Source organism: Heterodontus francisci, chromosome 35, assembly GCF_036365525.1.
Source record: "Heterodontus francisci isolate sHetFra1 chromosome 35, sHetFra1.hap1, whole genome shotgun sequence".
In the NCBI taxonomy this organism is placed as follows: Eukaryota; Metazoa; Chordata; class Chondrichthyes; order Heterodontiformes; family Heterodontidae; genus Heterodontus; species Heterodontus francisci.
Window position 1 is genome coordinate 38402006 of NC_090405.1, and position 18629 is coordinate 38420634.

Sequence of the window (18629 nt, forward strand, 5' to 3'; positions counted from 1 at the left end):
TTTCCTGTCACAGAGCCAATTTTGGATCCAACTCGCCACATTCCCCATGGGCTTTTACTTTTCTTACCAGTGTGCCATGTGGGACCTTGGGCTGAATTTTCCTAACTCGCTGCCAATCTCGGCAGTGAGCTTCAAAGATGGCGGGGCGCATGTGCAGGATTTGCTCTGTGGAGCTGCTGCGATATTCAGTGCGGCTGCTCATTTATGTGGCCGGGGCAGACATTTGAATTTTTAAAGTGGGAGGCATTATGAATTTAAAGTAAAAACTTTAATGAAAGTTTCAAGCCATTCTCCCACCCGACCCCATCACTAAACAATTTATTACTTGCCCTCTCCCTCCACAAAAAACTTACCTTGCGATCCTGACCTTCCCCCCACCAAAGTTTATGAACTATGAACTTTACCCCTTCCAACCACCCCCTAGGCCAATCAAAAAGATTTCACCCCGTTTCCCCCCACCATGAAAACTTACCTCCTCCCCCCTTCCCGTCAGCATTCCGCCTCGGATTTCCGGACAGAGATTCAGAGGTGCGGGAGTCCCGGCAACCAACCGGAATATGGCAGCGGGACGGCCACATTCATTCATTAATGAATTAATTCATTCATTAATTAAAATATTTAATCATGCTCCTGTCGCCAAGCGGCGGGTGGGGGGGCGGGGGGCCACCACGAGACTTCACTGCTGCCGGTAATATGGGGCGGGGCCTTCCTGGCGTTGAGGCCCATGGCGGGCCTCTCCTGGAGAAATTCTCCGTGCCCCCCCACAACGACTCCCATGTCGGGAGGCTGGTAAAATTCGCATCTTGTTAAATGCCTTACTAATATCCATGTAGACAACATCCACTGCACTGCCCTGATGCTTGTTACTTCCTCAAAAAAATTCTATAAAGTTAGTAAGACACAACCTTCCCGTAACAAATTCATGCTGACTATATCTGATTAATCGTGCCTTTCTAAGTGATAGTTTATCCTATCTCTCAGAATTGATTCTAATAATTTGCCCACCACCGAGGTCAGACTGACCAGCCTATAATTATTTGGCCTATCCCTCGCACCCTTTTTAAACTATGGTACAACTTTCGCAGACCTCCAATCCTCTGCTGCCTTGCCTGTATCCAGTGAGGATTTGAAAATGATCCTCAGCGTATCTGCTATTTCCTCCCTGCTTCCTTTAACAGTGTAATCACTGTTGCAATGTAGAAAACGCGGCAGCCAATTTGCACACTGAGCAGCCACAAACAGCAATGAAATAAGCAACCAGTTCATCTGTTTAGGAGTTGATCTGTTTTAAGTGTTGAATAAGGGACAAATGTTGACCAGGTTGATGGGGAGAACTCCCCGGCTCTTCAAAACAGTGCCATGGGATCTTTTATATCCACCTGAGAGGACAGTCAGGGCCTTGGTTAAAGACCACATCCAAATGACAACATCTCTGATAGTGTCACATTCCCTCAGTCCTGCACTGGAATATCAGCCTAGATTTTATGCATAAGTCTCTGGAGTAGGACTTGAGCTCATAACCCTTGTGAGTTAGAAGCAAGAGCATTACCCACTGAACCACTCATAAATTCTCCAATTCTTTCTGTGCGGGAGATGATCCCATTACGATGCAATTTCACACATTGGACCATGCCAATATTGCAAATTTTAAAAGACAATGAAATGTGAGCTAGATTAGCTTCTCTATACTAATTTTAGCAAATGTAAACATGAGTAATAAAATGCACCAGAATATTACCACGGCTCTAAAGAGTTAGATTATGAGGAAAAAAATACATGAACTAGGTTTGTATTCCCTGAAATATAGTAGATTAAGGGGTGATTTTATTTAGGATTTTAGGATTTTGAAAGGAATTGACAGCGTAGATAGGTAGGGAATTCTAGGACAAGCAGATATAACCTGAAAATCAGAACCAGGCCATTCAGGAAAGAAATTAGGAAACATTTCTTCACACGGAGGATGGTAGAAATGTGAAATTCTCTCCCACAAAAAGCAGTGGAGGTTAGCTCAATTAATAATTTTAAATTTAAGAATGATAACTTTTTTGCTAGCCTGGGCTATTCAGGAATATGGAGCCAAAGTTGATGGATGGAACTGGGATGAAGATCAGCCAAGATCTCATTGAATGGCAAAACAGGCTCAAGGAGCTTGTTCCGAATATTCCAAAGGCATGTGATGTTGATACAAAGCACGAACAGACTGTTTTTAACTTTAGTGCTGATCTGAAGATTCGAAACCTTCCAAAAATTGATTAATGAACACCAACAAAATGTAGGTGTAAAGTTCTCTACTTTTTGTTGCTCTGTAAGACTTATTGAAGATTAATGCAGATTTTATTCCAGATTTGATGATCTTCAGCAAACTCCTTAAATCAGTGTCAGTTTTAGATCAAAAAGCTGACAGTCGCCAGTAATAGCTCAGTTTCCATGTGTTAGTTTGAGGATGAGCTACTAATTCTGTGAACTCCTCATATGCTGCGTTTGGTGCTAAAGTTACATCAGAACAATTCACCAAAGCTCTTTCCAAACAGCACCTTCCAAACTTGCGACTTCTACCACCTAGAAGGACAAGGGCAGCAGATGCATGGGAACACCACCACCTGCAAGTTCACCTCCAAGTCAAACATCATCCTAGCTGGGAACTATAACACCGTTCCTTCGCTGTCGCTGGGTCAAAATCCTGGAACTCCCTCCCTAACAGCACTGTGGATATACCTAAACCACATAGACTGCAGCAGTTCAAGAAGGCAGCTCGCCACTACCTTCTCATGGGCAATTATGGATGGGCAACAAATGTTGGTCTTGCCAGCGATGCTCACATCCCACAAATTAATAAATAAAAAAAATTGCTTAAGTTTGTGTAATACATTGTACCATGAAATGAGACATCAAAGATTTTAAGATTGAAAATAAGTCATGAAAAATGTGAAATTGTGACTTTAGAAAGAGCACAATGGGACTCATAAGCACATTAGCTTAGTTATCTTCCAATTTATAATTCATGATTTACTCTCAGTGTGAGGTGTAGTCAAGAACAAATGCAAGAGTTTTAGGTTCACTCTGTTCCAAAAAGGCCAAATGAAAAATTACATTCTTATATTGACCGTTATAGAAAAGACATTAAAGCCACAGAGATTGCATAGGATGGATTCATCAGAATGATGCCAGGGAGAAGAAACTGGTTATGAGGAGATAGTTGAAATACCAAGCCTATTGGAGCAGAAAAGGCCAAAGGATGTAATAGATGATTTTAAAAATTTGGAAGGGTTTTGATAGAGTAACTACGAAAAGAGTTAGGATGGAAGCTGAAAGGCAGGACGAGCAGAGTAGTAATCTCAGGATTGTTACTAGTGCCACGTGCCAGTGAAGCTAGAAACAGGGAGCGAGTGCAGCTGAACACGTGGCTACAGAACTGGTGTAGGAAGGAGGGATTCAGATATGTGGATCATTGGGATACCTTCTGGGGAAGGTGGGACCTGTACAAGAAGGACGGGTTGCATCTGAACTGGAGGGGCACCAATATCCTGGGCGGGAGGTTTGCTAGAGCTCTTCGGGAGGGTTTAAACTAGTTTGGCAGGGGGATGGGAACCGGAGCCACGGATCAGTGGATGGGGTAGCTGTTGAACAGGAAGATACAGAGTGCAGAGAGTCTGTGAGGAAGGTTAGTCAGTTGACAGGGCAAAGTTCAGCCAGTATGATGGGTTGAAGTGTGTCTATTTTAATGCAAGAAGTGTCAGGAATAAGGGTGATGAACTTAGAGCATGGATCAGTACTTGGAGCTACGATGTTGTGGCCATTACGGAGACGTGGATATCTCAGGGGCAGGAATGGATGTTGGATGTTCCGGGGTTTAGATGTTTCAAAAGGAATAGGGAGGGAGGTAAAAGAGGTGGGGGAGTGGCACTGTTAATCAGGGATAGTATCACAGCTGCAGAAAGGGAGGTCGTCGAGGATGGTTTGTCTACTGAGTCATTATGGGTGGAAGTCAGAAACAGAAAAGGGGCAGTCACTTTGTTGGGAGTTTTCTATAGACCCCCCAATAGCAACAGAGACATGGAGGAACAGATTGGGAGGCAGATTTTGGAAAGGTGCAGAAGTAACAGAGTTGTTGTCATGGGTGACTTCAACTTCCCTAATATTGATTGGAACCTCCTTAGTGCAAATAGTTTGGATGGAGCAGTTTTTGTCAGGTGTGTCCAGGAAGGTTTCCTGACTCAATATGTAGATAGGCCGACTAGAGGAGAGACTATGTTGGACTTGGTGCTTGGCAACGAACCATGCCAGGTGGCAGATCTCTCGGTGGGAGAGCATTTCGGTGATAGTGATCACAACTCCCTGACCTTTACTATAGTCATAGAGAGGGACAAGAGCAGACGGGATGGGAAAATATTTAATTGGGGGAGGGGGAATTACAATGCTATTAGGCAGGAACTGGGGAGCATAAATTGGGAACAGATGTTCTCAGGGAAATGCACGACAGAAATGTGGAGGTTGTTTAGGGAGCACTTGCTGCGACTGCTGGATAGGTTTGTCCCGATGAGGCAGGGAAGGGATGGTAGGGTGAAGGAACCTTGGATGACAAGAGATGCGGAACAGCTAGTCAAGAGGAAGAAGGAAGCTTACTTAAGGTTGAGGAAGCAAAGATCAGACAGAGCTCTAGAGGGTTACAAGGTAGCCAGGAAGGAACTGAAGAATGGACTTAGGAAAGCTAGAAGGGGACATGAAAAAGTCTTGGCAGGTAGGATTAAGGAAAATCCCAAGGCGTTCTACACTTATGTGAGGAACAAGAGGATGGCCAGAGTGTGGGTAGGGCCGATCAGGGATAGTGGAGGGAACTTATGCCTGGAGTCGGAAGAGGTAGGGGATGTCCTAAATGAATACTTTGCTTCAGTATTCACTAGTGAGAGGGACCTGGTCGTTTGTCAGGACAGCGTGGAACAGGCTGATATGCTCGAACAGGTTGAGGTTAAGAGGGAGGATGTGCTGGAAATTTTGAATGATATGAGGACAGATAAGTCCCCAGGGCCAGACGAGATATACCCAAGGATATTACGGGAAGCGAGGGAAGAGATTGCTGCGCCTTTAGCGATGATCTTTGCGTCTTCACTGTCCACTGGAGTAGTACCGGATGACAGGGGAATTGAGTTTAAGAGCCACGAGGTTATGCTGCAGCTCTATAAGGCCCTGGTTCGACCACACTTGGAATATTGTGTTCAGTTCCGGTCGCCTCATTATAGGAAGGATGTGGAAGCTTTAGAGAGGGTGCAGAGGAGATTTACCAGGATGCTGCCTGGACTGGAGGGCATGTCTTAAGAAGAAAGGTTGAGGGAGCTAGGGCTTTTCTCATTGGAGCGTAGAAGGATGAGAGGTGACTTGATAGAGGGGTACAAGATGATGAGAGGCATAGATAGAGTGGATAGTCAGAGACTTTTTCCCAGGGTGGAAAGGGCTATCACCAGGGGGCATAATTTTAAGGTGATTGGAGGAAGGTTTCGGGGAGATGTCAGAGGTAGGTTCTTTACACAGAGAGTGGTGGGTGCGTGGAATGCGCTGCCAGTGGTGGTAGTAGAAGCAGATACATTAGGGGCATTTAAGCGACTCTTGGATAGGTACATGGATGATAGTAGAATGAAGGGTAGGTAGTTAGTCTGATCTTAGAGTAGGTTAAAGGGTCGGCACAACATCGTGGGCCGAAGGGCCTGTACTGTGCTGTACTGTTCTATGTTCTAATGTTGGGAACTAGTGACAAGCGTAACAAGTCACTGAGAAACTGAGGAGAGGTTCATTGTGATCTTTTCATGGGTTCTTTTACATAGAATTTCCAGCACAGAGACGGGCCATTCACGTAACTATGCTCCACAGAACTTTCCTCCCACTCTATTTCCTTCATATCACCTTGACATTGACATATCCTCTATCCCTTTCTCCCTCGTGTACTTAAATCCATCCATGCAATTCACCTCAACCATTCCATTTGTTCCATGTTGGAATGTGGAATGCTTTGCTTCATGGAGTAGTTGAGACAGGGCCCATTGCATCTTTACAGGAAAAAATAGATAAATTGTTGAAACAGGGGAAAGGCAGTTGCATTAGTTTTGGATTGCTCTTGCAAAGAGGTAGCACAAAATACAATGGGCCTAATGGCTTCCTTTGGTGCTGTAAACTTGGACAGTTCTATTCTGGATTATAACATATCAAATGAACAGATGTATTACTGAAATATTCTTAAATGCTCCCTAGATATGGATGGCTCAGGATCAGCAACAGAAGTGTTTTGCAATTAAGTATTAATGATGAAATTCACTAATGAGGAGGAGGTGAGTGGCAGGTTTGCAGCATTGTATAAGGACTTAAGCCCTCTGATGTCTTAGTGGTAGGTTCCTGCTGGATGTGGCTCAACTTATACACATCTGAACGAGTGAAAGGCTTTGATTTTCTGTGGTTCCCCTCCATCCAGCCACTGGAGGTGCATTCTCCAGCCTCTGCTGACTGTAAAAACAGCATTTTGAAAAATAACTTGCTTCTCCGTCTACTTCCTGAAGATGTTGTGTGAATGCTTATACAGACTCTGTGTCAAAGGAAATGTTCCACCAACCCCTCCCCATTCTGCTGTCCTTCGAAGGTTAAATACCTGACCCTAATACATTTGCCTTTATTTTCCATACAGCCACGCACATCAGGGAGGGCACCTTCTGTGCCACTAGACTCAGTCACTGGGAAATGGAGGTGAGTTGGAGATGTGGTGAAACGTGTCCCTGAGCACTTTTCCACAATGGCCACTCCAGATCTACTGAAAAATTGTCAGGGGCTGGGATTGTGGGGTGGTGGTGGAGGGGGGGTGGGGGGTGGTGGTTGGGGGTTGTTTGGCCTATTTTGTTGGTACTCTGGCTAGGCTTTCCATCCATTGACCATAAATCTAGTACTCAATTTCCATGTCTGTCTGGCCAGCTTTGAGTTAGAAACAAAAAATCTCACTACCATATTAGAACACAGGTCCATTTAGTCTGTTTTACTGCTGCCTTAGTAGCTATAATGAAGACATTTCTCTTCAAGATACTTGTCCAATTTGAACCTGAAGAGATCTAAACTATTTGCACTTACCACGTCCCAGGGGTATGCTATTCCAAAAACTGGTCACCCTCTCAGTAAAGTAATGCTGTTTTACACCCTGCCTGAGACTACTCATTTTTAGGAGGTGTGACATTCTCAGTCATAATTTTACATCCCTTTTCTCCAAATGAAATTTCTTTTTCAACTATTTCACTCAGTCCTTCTACGGCTTTTCAATTATTGTAGCATCGCAGAATAGAATTCCAATTGACAAAGTTCCCTTTTGATTGCTTAATACTACATTACTCGGTGTTATTTTTATGCAGCCAATACTGATTGGAATTTTTACCCTGAGACCATTTAATGTTCAGCATCACACAATGTTTCTGGTACACTTCCTTCCTCAGCTGCATTTTATCTTGTAAATATCAACCATTGTGTCTATTCGTAATGTCTATCATGTCAATGAAAATGCTATTTCCACTTCTAATACTTTACTTACTACATCATAACATCGACGCTACAAATTACTGTTGTTGGTACTTGTGGTCCCCATTAAAATAAAAGACACGGAAACTGTCAACATATATAAACTAGATTTTCTGCTCAGTGTTAGAACTATAGATTTTTACAACACGGAGGAAGGAATTCTTCTATTGTGGGGGGCAGGATGGGGGTAATTTAAATTTTGGACAAAGGTGTAAAACAGATGATATTGAATTAGCTGTACATTATGCCACACCTAATTTTCCTGTGCATTGATGTCAATAGCAGGTAAAATTTGGCAGGGTGTATAAACAGTGGTTAATTCAATACCACCTGCTTTACATAATCATCCGTAGTTAAAATTACCCCCATTGTGTCTGTGTTGGCTCTATACTAGAATTATTCCAAACTAATCCCACTGCTCCAATCTCTCCCCATAATTCTATATTTTCCACTGCTCCCAATTTTCTGTTTAAAATAAATGGCTTAAAGCTGGTGTTAAAATAACTGAACAGTATTCATCTGACTATTCATCTGCTAACCTTACCAGTAATAACTATTAACTGTCTGTATTTCTCACATATATCATTACTTTCCTACATGTGCATATATATACCATGCTGCTACTTGTCCTTGTGCTCTTCTTTAGGTTCTTCTTTCTGATCTCCAGCCAGGTCATAGGTTCATAGAATCTTACAGCACAGAAGGAGGCCATTTGACCTATTGTGCCTAGGCTGACTCTTTGAAAAAGTTATCTAAATAGTCTCACTTCCTTGTTTTTTCCCATAGCCTTTGCAAATTTATCCTTTTCAAGTACATATCCAATTCCCTTTTGTAAACTACTATTGAATCAGCTTCCACCACCCTTTCAGGCAATACATTCCAGATCATCATAACTTGTTACGCAAAAAAAAACTAATTTCCCCTCTGTTTTTTGACAAATTGACAGTGTGTCAGTTGTGCCTCAGTTGGTAGCATTCTCACTTCTGAGTCAAAAGGTTGTGGATTCAAGTCCTATTGCAGTGACTGTTGGAGGTGCCATCTTTCAGACGAGATGTTAAACCAAGACCCTGTCTGCCTTCTCAGGTTCCTTGACACTATTTGAAGAAGAACAGGGAAGTTATCCCCAGTGGCCTGGCCAATATTTATCCTCAATCACATCACAAAAACAGATTATCTGTTCATCACATTGTGTTATATCTGGGAACTTGCGCAAATTAGCTGTGTTTTCTACATTACAACAGTGCCTGCACTTCAAAAGTTCTTAATCAGCTGTAAAGTGGTTTGCGATGACCTGTTGTCGTGAAAGGCGCTATATAAATGCAAATCTTTCTTTATTATCTCAATTCCTACGACCAGTTCATTCTTTTAGTGGCACACTGCTGGGCTTTGCACCTTCTTTGATTCTTTGGGAGCCGTCCTCTGCCAAATGTTTGCTTGTGATTCTCCATGACAGTTTTTGCATTATCAAAATTGGCATTCAGCCTTTTTCCTCACAAATAGTGCACTGCACAGCAGGAAATAATATCATTCAGGCTAGTTAAATAATACATCAGTAGTTTGAGAAGCATTTCAGGATGAATACTGCATATGTGTCATGACTGGTTGCTCAACATTATTTTTGCTACTAACAAAACTGCATCACATTTTTTAATGGAGTGAGTATTGACACTACTGTATCAGTCAATGAGTTGGAGGCAGGGCAGGACTTAGGCAGTACGTACAGCAAACAGTCTATTTAAACAAAATCTCTATGAACTACAACAAACAGAATGTATTTTACAGCAAGCAGAGTGTATTTAAACAGAGTTTCTATGAAATACTCAATCAGAACTCATGAACAAAACTACAGCAAAGTCTCCTGATAAAAGCAGGATTATTTCTCCAGCAAAATCAAGTGATTGGAGAGTATTTACATCATACAAATTGTGTGCGTAAAATCAATCCCAGTCACTTACAGCAGTGGCGATTGACAAAGGGAATACACCAGGCATGATTGACGAAGGGAATTACCCAATCAGCTCCATTCTGGCCAGGATTTGTGGTGTTACTATATGCCACCATTAATAAAGACAAGAATTCCTGTCATTTCATTAGTGATTGATAATCCTCGTTGAAATCCAGGCATTCCTCTTGCTTTTTCATTAAGATGAAAATCTAAGCCATAGTGCGGCAAAGATATAATTACCAGGAATTTCCTCGCGGGTTCTTCTGAGCGGCCATGGAATTGTTAACGGCAGATGGGTAGGAATCCTGTTCATGCAGTGTAAGATGGCTTTATGTTGAAGTTACAACAACAAAGCAGAAAACACCCACACACCCAAAGAAATCCACCTCCAAAATCTCCCAGAGCTCTGTGATGCTTCTAGGCCCTAAAATAAGTGATGCGACACCAGTTTCATGTCAGTCTGATGCATGTAACTCAGCGGATAAGACTATATAGAATCATGGAAGTTACAACACAGAGGAAACTATTGCACCTGTGCTAGAAGACTTGCATTTATATAGCACCTTTCATGAACCCAGGACATCCCAAAGTGCTTTAAAGCCAATTAAATATTTTTCAAAGTGTAGTCATTGTGATAATATAGGAAACGTGGCAGCTAATTTGCGCTCAGCAAGGTCCCACGAACATTGATGCGATAATAACAGATAATCTGTTTTTAGTGATTTTGGCCATGTTTCCTACATTACAACAGTGACTACACTTCAAAAAATGGTTCATTGGCTGTAACGTACTTTGGGACATCCTGAGGTCAGGAAAGTCTTTCTTCTAGCACAGGTGCAATAGTTTCCTCTGTTTTAACTTCCATCATTCTATACAATCTTCTCTGCTGAGTTGCTTTCTTTTACCTATGTGTAAAAGTACCAGAAAATTGTAATGTAGTTTCAATATTCAGCCAACATTCATGAGATGTAAGAAGTTAGTTTTACAACTACTGATACCATCAGGATCTTAGAACTGAATGCTGCTTTGCAGCCCAGTACCACATGTATTATAATTCAATTTATTGCAACTTTTACTTCCCTAATCGTGACTGCAAATCGTGAGAGCTAGCTTCACTTTTAACAATAATAAAGTAACTGTAACCTCAGGTTAAAAATAGAAGTAGCACATTATACATGCGTCAGGCACTTCAGAGAAAATGAGTCCCTATAACTACTTATTCAATTGTGTCCAAGCTTCATAGGAACTATGCATAAAGCTTATGTAAAATAAAAGTGAAATGAAAGCAAGATCTGGAAATAAAGACTTATATAATGGAGCTGCTGCTAACCTTTCTGTTAGCCCAATCAGTTTAACTGAAGAGCTGTCTTTGAATCTTTTCAGTCTTGGCATTGCAAAGTTTTGTTTGAAGTTTATTTTTCTTAAATTATTTAATACAAGTCTCCAAGATCTCTGCACCCCTCCAATTCTGGCCTCTTGCACATCTCCAATTCTGGCCTCTTGCACATCTCCAATTATCATTGGTTCACCATTGGCACCCATGCCTTCAGCTGCCTGGGCTCTAAACTCTGAAATTTCCTCCCTAAACTTCTCCACCTCTCTACCTCACTTTCCATCTTTAAATGCTCCTTAAAATCTACCTCTTTGATCAAGCTTTTGGTCACCTCTCCTAATATCCTAAAATGTGGCTATGTGGTAAATTTTGTTTGATAACACTCCTGTGAAGTGCCTTATGACATTACATTATGTGCTACCTAAATACAAGTTGTTGTTGTTGTTGTTAAAGAGATTCTGAGCCTTCATGGGGAAGACACATCCTAACCTGTTCTGCATAATGATATTGCAGTTCTCTTCCTCCTCTCCTAGAGTAACTGCAGTAGATCCTGACTTTGTGTGGGTGATTGCTAGTCAGCAGCCTGTTTTACCTCTCTCCCTATTTTTATTTATATTAACCTTCATCGAAGATCGATTAGAATTAGGAACTTTCTACTACATGGAGTGGCTGTGGCAAATAGCACAGATGCATTTGAGGGGAAGATAGATAAGTGATGAGTGAGAAAGGAGTAGAAGGGTGAGATGAAGTAGAGTGGGAGGACGCTTGTGTACATAAATGGCCTGTTTCTGTGCTGTAATTCTATGTTAGCTGATGTTTGCGCAAAACCAAGCACTACTCCATTGATATTTGCTGGGGGGCATTTGCACGGGTACTGGAAGTCATTCGGCGTGCAGTCCAAGTAAACATTACTCATGAGTGAGCAAAATAGTGAGCTAATATCAGCTTGTTACCTGACCATAGGGAACAATGCAGCCAGGGCATTCTTACCATTGCCGATAGAAACATAGGAAATGTACTGCACTGAAGGAGGCCATTTGGCCCTTTGCATCTCTGTCAGCCAAAAAAGAATTTTCCAGCACTTGTCCATCGCCTTGTAGGCTATGACATTTCAAGTGCATGTCAAAGTATTTTTTAAATGCATTGAAGGTTTCTGCCTCTACCATCTTTTCAGGAAGTGAGTTCCAGGTCCCCACAACCATCTGGGTGAAAATATTCTCTTCAACTCCCCTCTAATCCTTCTTCCAATTACTTTAAACCTGGTTATTGAGCTCTCTTCTAAGGGAAACAGGTCCTTCTTATCCACTCAATCTAGGCCACTCATAATATTATACACCTCAATTAAATCTCCCCTCAGCCTCCTCTGTTCCAAAGAAAACAACCCCAGCCTATCCAATCTTTCCTTATAGCTAACATTTTCCTGTCTTAGCAATATGCTCGTACATCTCCTCTGTACCCTCTAATGCGATTACATCCTTCCTGTAATGCAGTGACTAGAACTGTTTGTAGTACACTAGTTGTGGCTTAAATAGTGTTTTATATAATTTTAGCATAACCTCCCTGCTCTTATATTCTATGCCTTAGCTAATAAAGGAAAGTATCCCGTATGCCTTCTTAACCGCTATTTGCATGCACTTGTTTGTAAGTGTCATCGGATTGTGATCATTTGAGCTTTCTTCTAGCTCAGGAACACTGCAGCGAATTGCGACAACGCAATTGCTGCCTCGGTAATATCAATTTATACATATATTCAACCTAAATGTTCCTCTTTGGCCCCCACTGCTGCCAAGCATTGCCGTGCTCCCTGTATCCCTGGCAGTTTCAGGAACTGAGCTTGCCTCAAGACATTGTTCTGCTTTAAAAGGATTATAGAGGACCACATTTCTGTGCCAAACCTTCAAGAACACTGGCATATTGGATATGATACTGCAGAGAAGAAAGTATACATTAAGGAAGATAGTAGTGAAATGGTCTGTAGGCAACAGGGAAATGACACTTAGTTATTTTAGTCACTTTGTGCTTACCACTTGTTCTGTCAGCCCTTTTTTGGTGGGGATTGGGAGTATGGTACGACTGCTTTAAGTTATTTTTCCCTCTATGACTTTTTCTTCCATTTTCTCCCCTTTGCTCCTGTCCTGAATTTGTAAATCAGTGTGGACAGTTATTGCCTTGGTCTTGTAATGTGGGTGATGAAGAGGTGCCATGTTCCATTAATAGTGTAAAGGATGCGAGACTGGACTGACTAATTCCACATGTCCTTCACTTTAGTTCTGCCTCTTTGTACAAGGACAAGGGTAATTTCCCTGCATATTTATTTTGTGTCACCTTCAATTTTATGGCATGGGTATTTTTTTCAGTAATGAATTTGTCCAACCTGTCCATGCAGAAACTTTTGTGTCTACATGCTTACGATTAACTTCCACCCCTACAGCCTTGCTGACAATCAACCTTTCTATTCTTGCCTCAACAAAGTAGGAAAAGCAATTTATTTTCACTTTGCTGCTCTTTCCGGTTCTGACTACTTTGATCAAATTAAATTGTTAGTGCTAAAATTACAGGCCCTATTTTAGTTCTCACAAGCTGTGCACCATACTCTGATTGAGGAGCTGAATGAGCTACTTACTTATAGACGTTTGTAAATAGTTCACTTGAAAGGTTTGCCTGGTATTAGCTTTGCAAGGATCCCAGTTATAATGCCTACAGTTACAATTGAAGTCTAGTATTCTTTCCTATTCCCAGTGTATCAATTCTTCCCATTCACAATATTCCTCAATGTGTCAAGTCTTTTCCCATTCACAATTGCGTGCCAAACAGCATAAGCAGTGATCCCACAACCAACAGACCAGATCTAAGCTCTGCAGTCCTGCCACATCTCGTCGTGAATGGTGGTGGACAATAAAACAACTAACAGGAAGAGGTGGCTACACAAATACTCCCATCCTCAATGATGGGGGAGCCCAGCACATCAGTGCAAAAGATAAGGCTGAAGTATTTGCAACATTATTCATCCAGAAGTGCCAAGTGGATGATCCATCTTGGCCTCCTTCTGAAGTCCCCAGCATCACATCTTCAGCCAATTCGATTCACTCCATGTGATATCAAGAAACGACTGAAGGCACTGGACACTGCAAAGACTATGGGCCCTGACAACATTCCAGCAATAGTACTGAAGACCTATGCTCCAGAACTTGCCACATCCCTAGCCAAGCTGTTCCAGTACAGCTACAACACTGACATCTACCTGGCAATGTGGAAGATTGCCCAGATATGTCCTGTACACAAAAAAGCAGGACAAGTCCAACTCAGCCAATTACTACCCCACCAGTCCACTCCTGATCGATAGTAAAGTGATGGAAGGGGTTGTCGACAGTGCTATCAAGCGGCACTTGCTTAGCAATAACCTGCTCAGTGACGTTCAGTTTGGGTTCTGCTAGGGCCACCCAGCTCCTGACCTCATTACAGCCTTGGTTCAAACATAGACAAAAGAGCTGAACTCAAGAGGTGAGATGAGAGTGACTGTCCTTGACATCAAGGCAGTATTTGACCTAGCAAAACTGGAGTCAATGGGAATCGGGAAAACACTCCACTGGTTGGAGTCAAACCTAGCGCAAAGGAAGATGGTTGTGGTTGTTGGAGGTCAATTATCTCAGCTCCAGGACATCACTGCAGGAGTTCCTCAGGGTAGTGTTCTAGGCCCAACCATCTTCAGCTGTTTCATCAATGACCTTCCTTCAATCATAAGGTCAAAGGTGGGGATGGTCACTGATGATTGCACAATGTTCAGCACCATTGGCGACTCCTCAAATACTGAAGCATGCCGTGTAGAAATGCAGCAAGACCTGGACAATATCCAGGCTTGGGCTGATAAGTGACAAGTAATATTTGCGCCACACAAGTGCCAGGCAATGACTATCTCAAACAAGAGAGAATCTAACCATCTCCCCTTGACATTCAATGACATTATGATCATTGAACCCCCACCATCAGCATCTTGCGGTTACCATTGACCAGAAACTGAACTGGAATAGCCATTTAAATACCATGGCTACAAAAGCAGGTCAGAGGCTAGGAATCCTGTGGCAAGTAACTCACCTGCTGATTCCCCAAAGCCTGTCCACCATCTACAAAGCACAAGTCAGGAGTGTGATGAAATACTCTCCACTTGCCTGGATGGGTGCAGCTCCAACCAAGAAGCTCGATATCATCCAGGACAAAGGAGCCCGCTTGATTGGCAACCCATCCACAAACATTCACTCCCTCCACCACCGACGCACAGTGGCAGCAGTGTGTACCATATACACAGCAGCAACACACCAAGGCTCCTTGAACAGCACCTTCCAAACCCGCGACCTCTACCACTTAGAAGGACAAGGGCAGTAGATGTGTGGGAACACCACCACCTGCAAGTTCCCCTCCAAGCCACACACCACTCTGACTTGGAACTATATCGCCATTCCTTCACTGTTGCTGGGTCAAAATCCTGGAACTCCCTTCCTAACAGCCCTGTGGGTGTACCTATCCCACATGGACTGCAGTGGTTCAAGATGGCAGCTCACCACGACATTCTCAAGTGCAATTAGGGATGGGCAATAAATGCTGTCCTAGCCAGCGACGCCTACATCCCTTTGACGAATAAAAAAAAAATTCCTCAATTTATCAAGCCCCTTCCCATTCACTGTAAATCTCAGCAGCCGGGAAATTCCTTGGAGATTTACAACTGTATCTTCACTGGTAGTGCGTTGGAAAGCATGTTTACACATCTGGCAAAGTTTCAGCAGTGGAGCAGGAGCAGTGCTGAAGAAATTCCAAGCCTGTGTATCAAACTTCTGGCCATTCACTTTAAATCCCAGTTCGCCACCATCTGCTTGTTAAGAGGGACATAGAAGATCCATGGCAGTAATCAAAGAAGAACAATGGTTTCTCCCAGTTTCCTGACCAACATCACTCTGTCAACTCGCACACCCAAATCAGATTAACTGGTCATTTGTCTCATTTTCCTTTCGCTGACTCTTGCTGAGCACAAACTGTGCTGGGCTTGCCTATATAACAGCTGTAACTAAAATAATTCACTGGCTGTGAAGCATTTTGGGACATTCTGAGGACTTGCAAAGTGCTATATAAATACAAGTTTCATCTTCTTTCCCATTCACTGCAAATCTCAGTGTGTTGAATCTCTTGCTATTCCCATTGTCACAAATGGAGTTTTACAAGACTTTGTATTAGGACCATTTCTGTTCATTTTTTTAATTAACGAGGTGGGCTTAAATGGAGCCAGCATCAAATTTGCTGAAGACCCTAAAACGTGCACGGGAGTTAGTAATTGAGACCAAAGCAATAGATTGCAAGCTAAGTTAAAAGAAAGAAAAAACACTTGCATTTTTATAGCCCTTTTCAAGACTTCAGGGGATCACAAAGTGCTTTACTTTTGAAGTAGTCAATGTTGCAGATCAATTTGCACACGGCAAGCTCCAACAAACAACTGTGCGATAATGATCAGGTAACCTATTTCCGTGATGTTGGTTGAGGGATAAATTTGGCTAGGACACCAGGGAGAACCTCCCTGCTCTTCTTTGAAATAATCCCATGAGATCTTTGTGTCCAACTGCGAGGGTAGATAGGGCCTAGTTTAACATCTCATCCAAACGATTGCACCTCTGATAGTTCAGTGCTCCCTCAGTACTGCACTAGAGTGTCAACTTAGATTTTGTAGATAAGTCTCTGGAGTGGAACTTGAACTCACAAGTTTCTGACCTTAGAGGTAAGAGTGCTACCATTGAACTAGCGGCTGACACAGGATTATGGGCGGGTGCATGACAGCTGTCATTCAATATGGATAAGCAGTGCCATATGATTGTAATCAGGAAACTCCCATTATGTTTCTACATGTAGGAATACCTGTTAAAAGTAACACATCAAGGAAGAAATCTAGGTATAATACTTGAGAGGCTGTAAGAAAAACAAAGGATTTTAGTTCATAGAACCCTACAGCAGACAAGGTGGGCATTCGGCCCATTGTGCCTGAAACAGCGCGATGAGAAAACTATCCAATTAGTCCCACTCCACCACTATTTCCCCATATCCCTGCAATTTTTCCTTTTCAAGTAAATAGCTGTATTGTAAGGCTTATCAAGTTCAGAATGAAGCTATATAAGGCTCTGGCACATTTGTGCTTGGAGTATGGGAAAAAGTTAAGTTAGATGCCAGTAGATATTTCTGCTGAAAGTCATTTCTCTGTAAAACAGGCTGTCAGAACATGCAAGGGCTCAGGAGTCACTGCAATCCCTTCAAAGGGAACTTGGCAGGTCCATAAAAAACATTTCCCATTGGAGTGTTTTAGTTTTCAGTTAGCTGTGATTGAGATGTTGTGGACAATCACAATCTCCTGGCATTTGCTTGATTGCCATAGCGAGTTGAAAAGGAATTTTTCAGAGTGTACCTGAAGTGACCGCAAGTTGTTTTCTGTGGGTTTTTTTTTTGCTTCTCCTAAGGAATTACTTGATTATGGGGTGGGTGAAGAGTGTATGATCTTGCAGCATGATCTAGATAGGTCGGGTGTGATGGGCCTGATAGTCTATTCTCACCTCATTACCTAATCCCCATCTGTCAAACTCCACTGTAAATGCAAGTCTGTCAAAACCCTTCCCATTCATAATCCAATCCCAGTGTATCAACCCATTCTCAAAAACTCTCCAACCCCAGAATATGAAACTCCATCCCATTCAGCATCCAATTTCAGTGTATCAGTGTATCACTATAAGATAGTCACCAAGAAATCAAAGAGAATTCAGAAGAATGGTGAGAATGTGGAACTCACTACCACAGGGAGCAGTGGAGGCAAATACAAATGACATAGGGGATATGAGGATAGTGTGGGAAAAAGGCATTGAAGTGGAAGATCAGCCATGATCATATTGAATGGCGGGGCAGGCTCAATGGGCTGAGTGGCCTACTCCTATTCCTATAGTATAGACGCATTTAGGGGAGGTTAGAGAAGCATATGAGAGAGAAAGCAATAGAGGGTTATGCTGGTAGCTAGGTGAGGAAGGATGGGAGGAGACTGGAGTGCAGCATGGACTGGTTGGGCCAAATAGCCTGTTTCTGAACTGTAAATTCTATGTAATTCACTATTCAATTCTAATGCATCAATGTTCACATTCATCATTTAATCCCAGTGTATCAAACCCCTTCCCATTCACCATCCAGTCAATGTGTATCAAATTTTCTCACTCTAAAATCCCAACATATCAAATCCTATCTCAGAACTATAAATCACAGTCTAGCAAACTTATTATTATTGTTTAAAGAGTTTCAATTTTTCAAATCCATTTCATTCACTGTAGAGTCCTTTCTTGTGTAACCATTTAGCATGCAGCATAGGTTTCTTGCATAATAAACCTTTCGCATTTGACTATAGAATCCCAGCTTATCAACTCTGTCCTAACCACTTTAGAATTTCTGCTTACTTAATCTACAAGGAAAAGGATTCGTTGAACAATGAAATAGTTAAAGGAGAGAATCACATTAATCTTCACCTTGTTGCTTTGAAAATCATAATGATGAACATCTGATCTTAATCTAACATTGCCTTTGTTCAAATTGCTGGAGGAGATTGGTGCTAAATTTACCTTTGCCTGAATAAGCATTCAGTGGAAAGAATTGACGAAGAAGCCTATCAGCATTTACGGATAATTGGTAAAATATTAAATAAATGTTTTAAATCTGTCATTACAATAAAGGTTACATTTCATAATTGACACAATACATAAATTACCCTGTCATTGATTTACTTCTTCCGTAAAATAAAGCATTTTG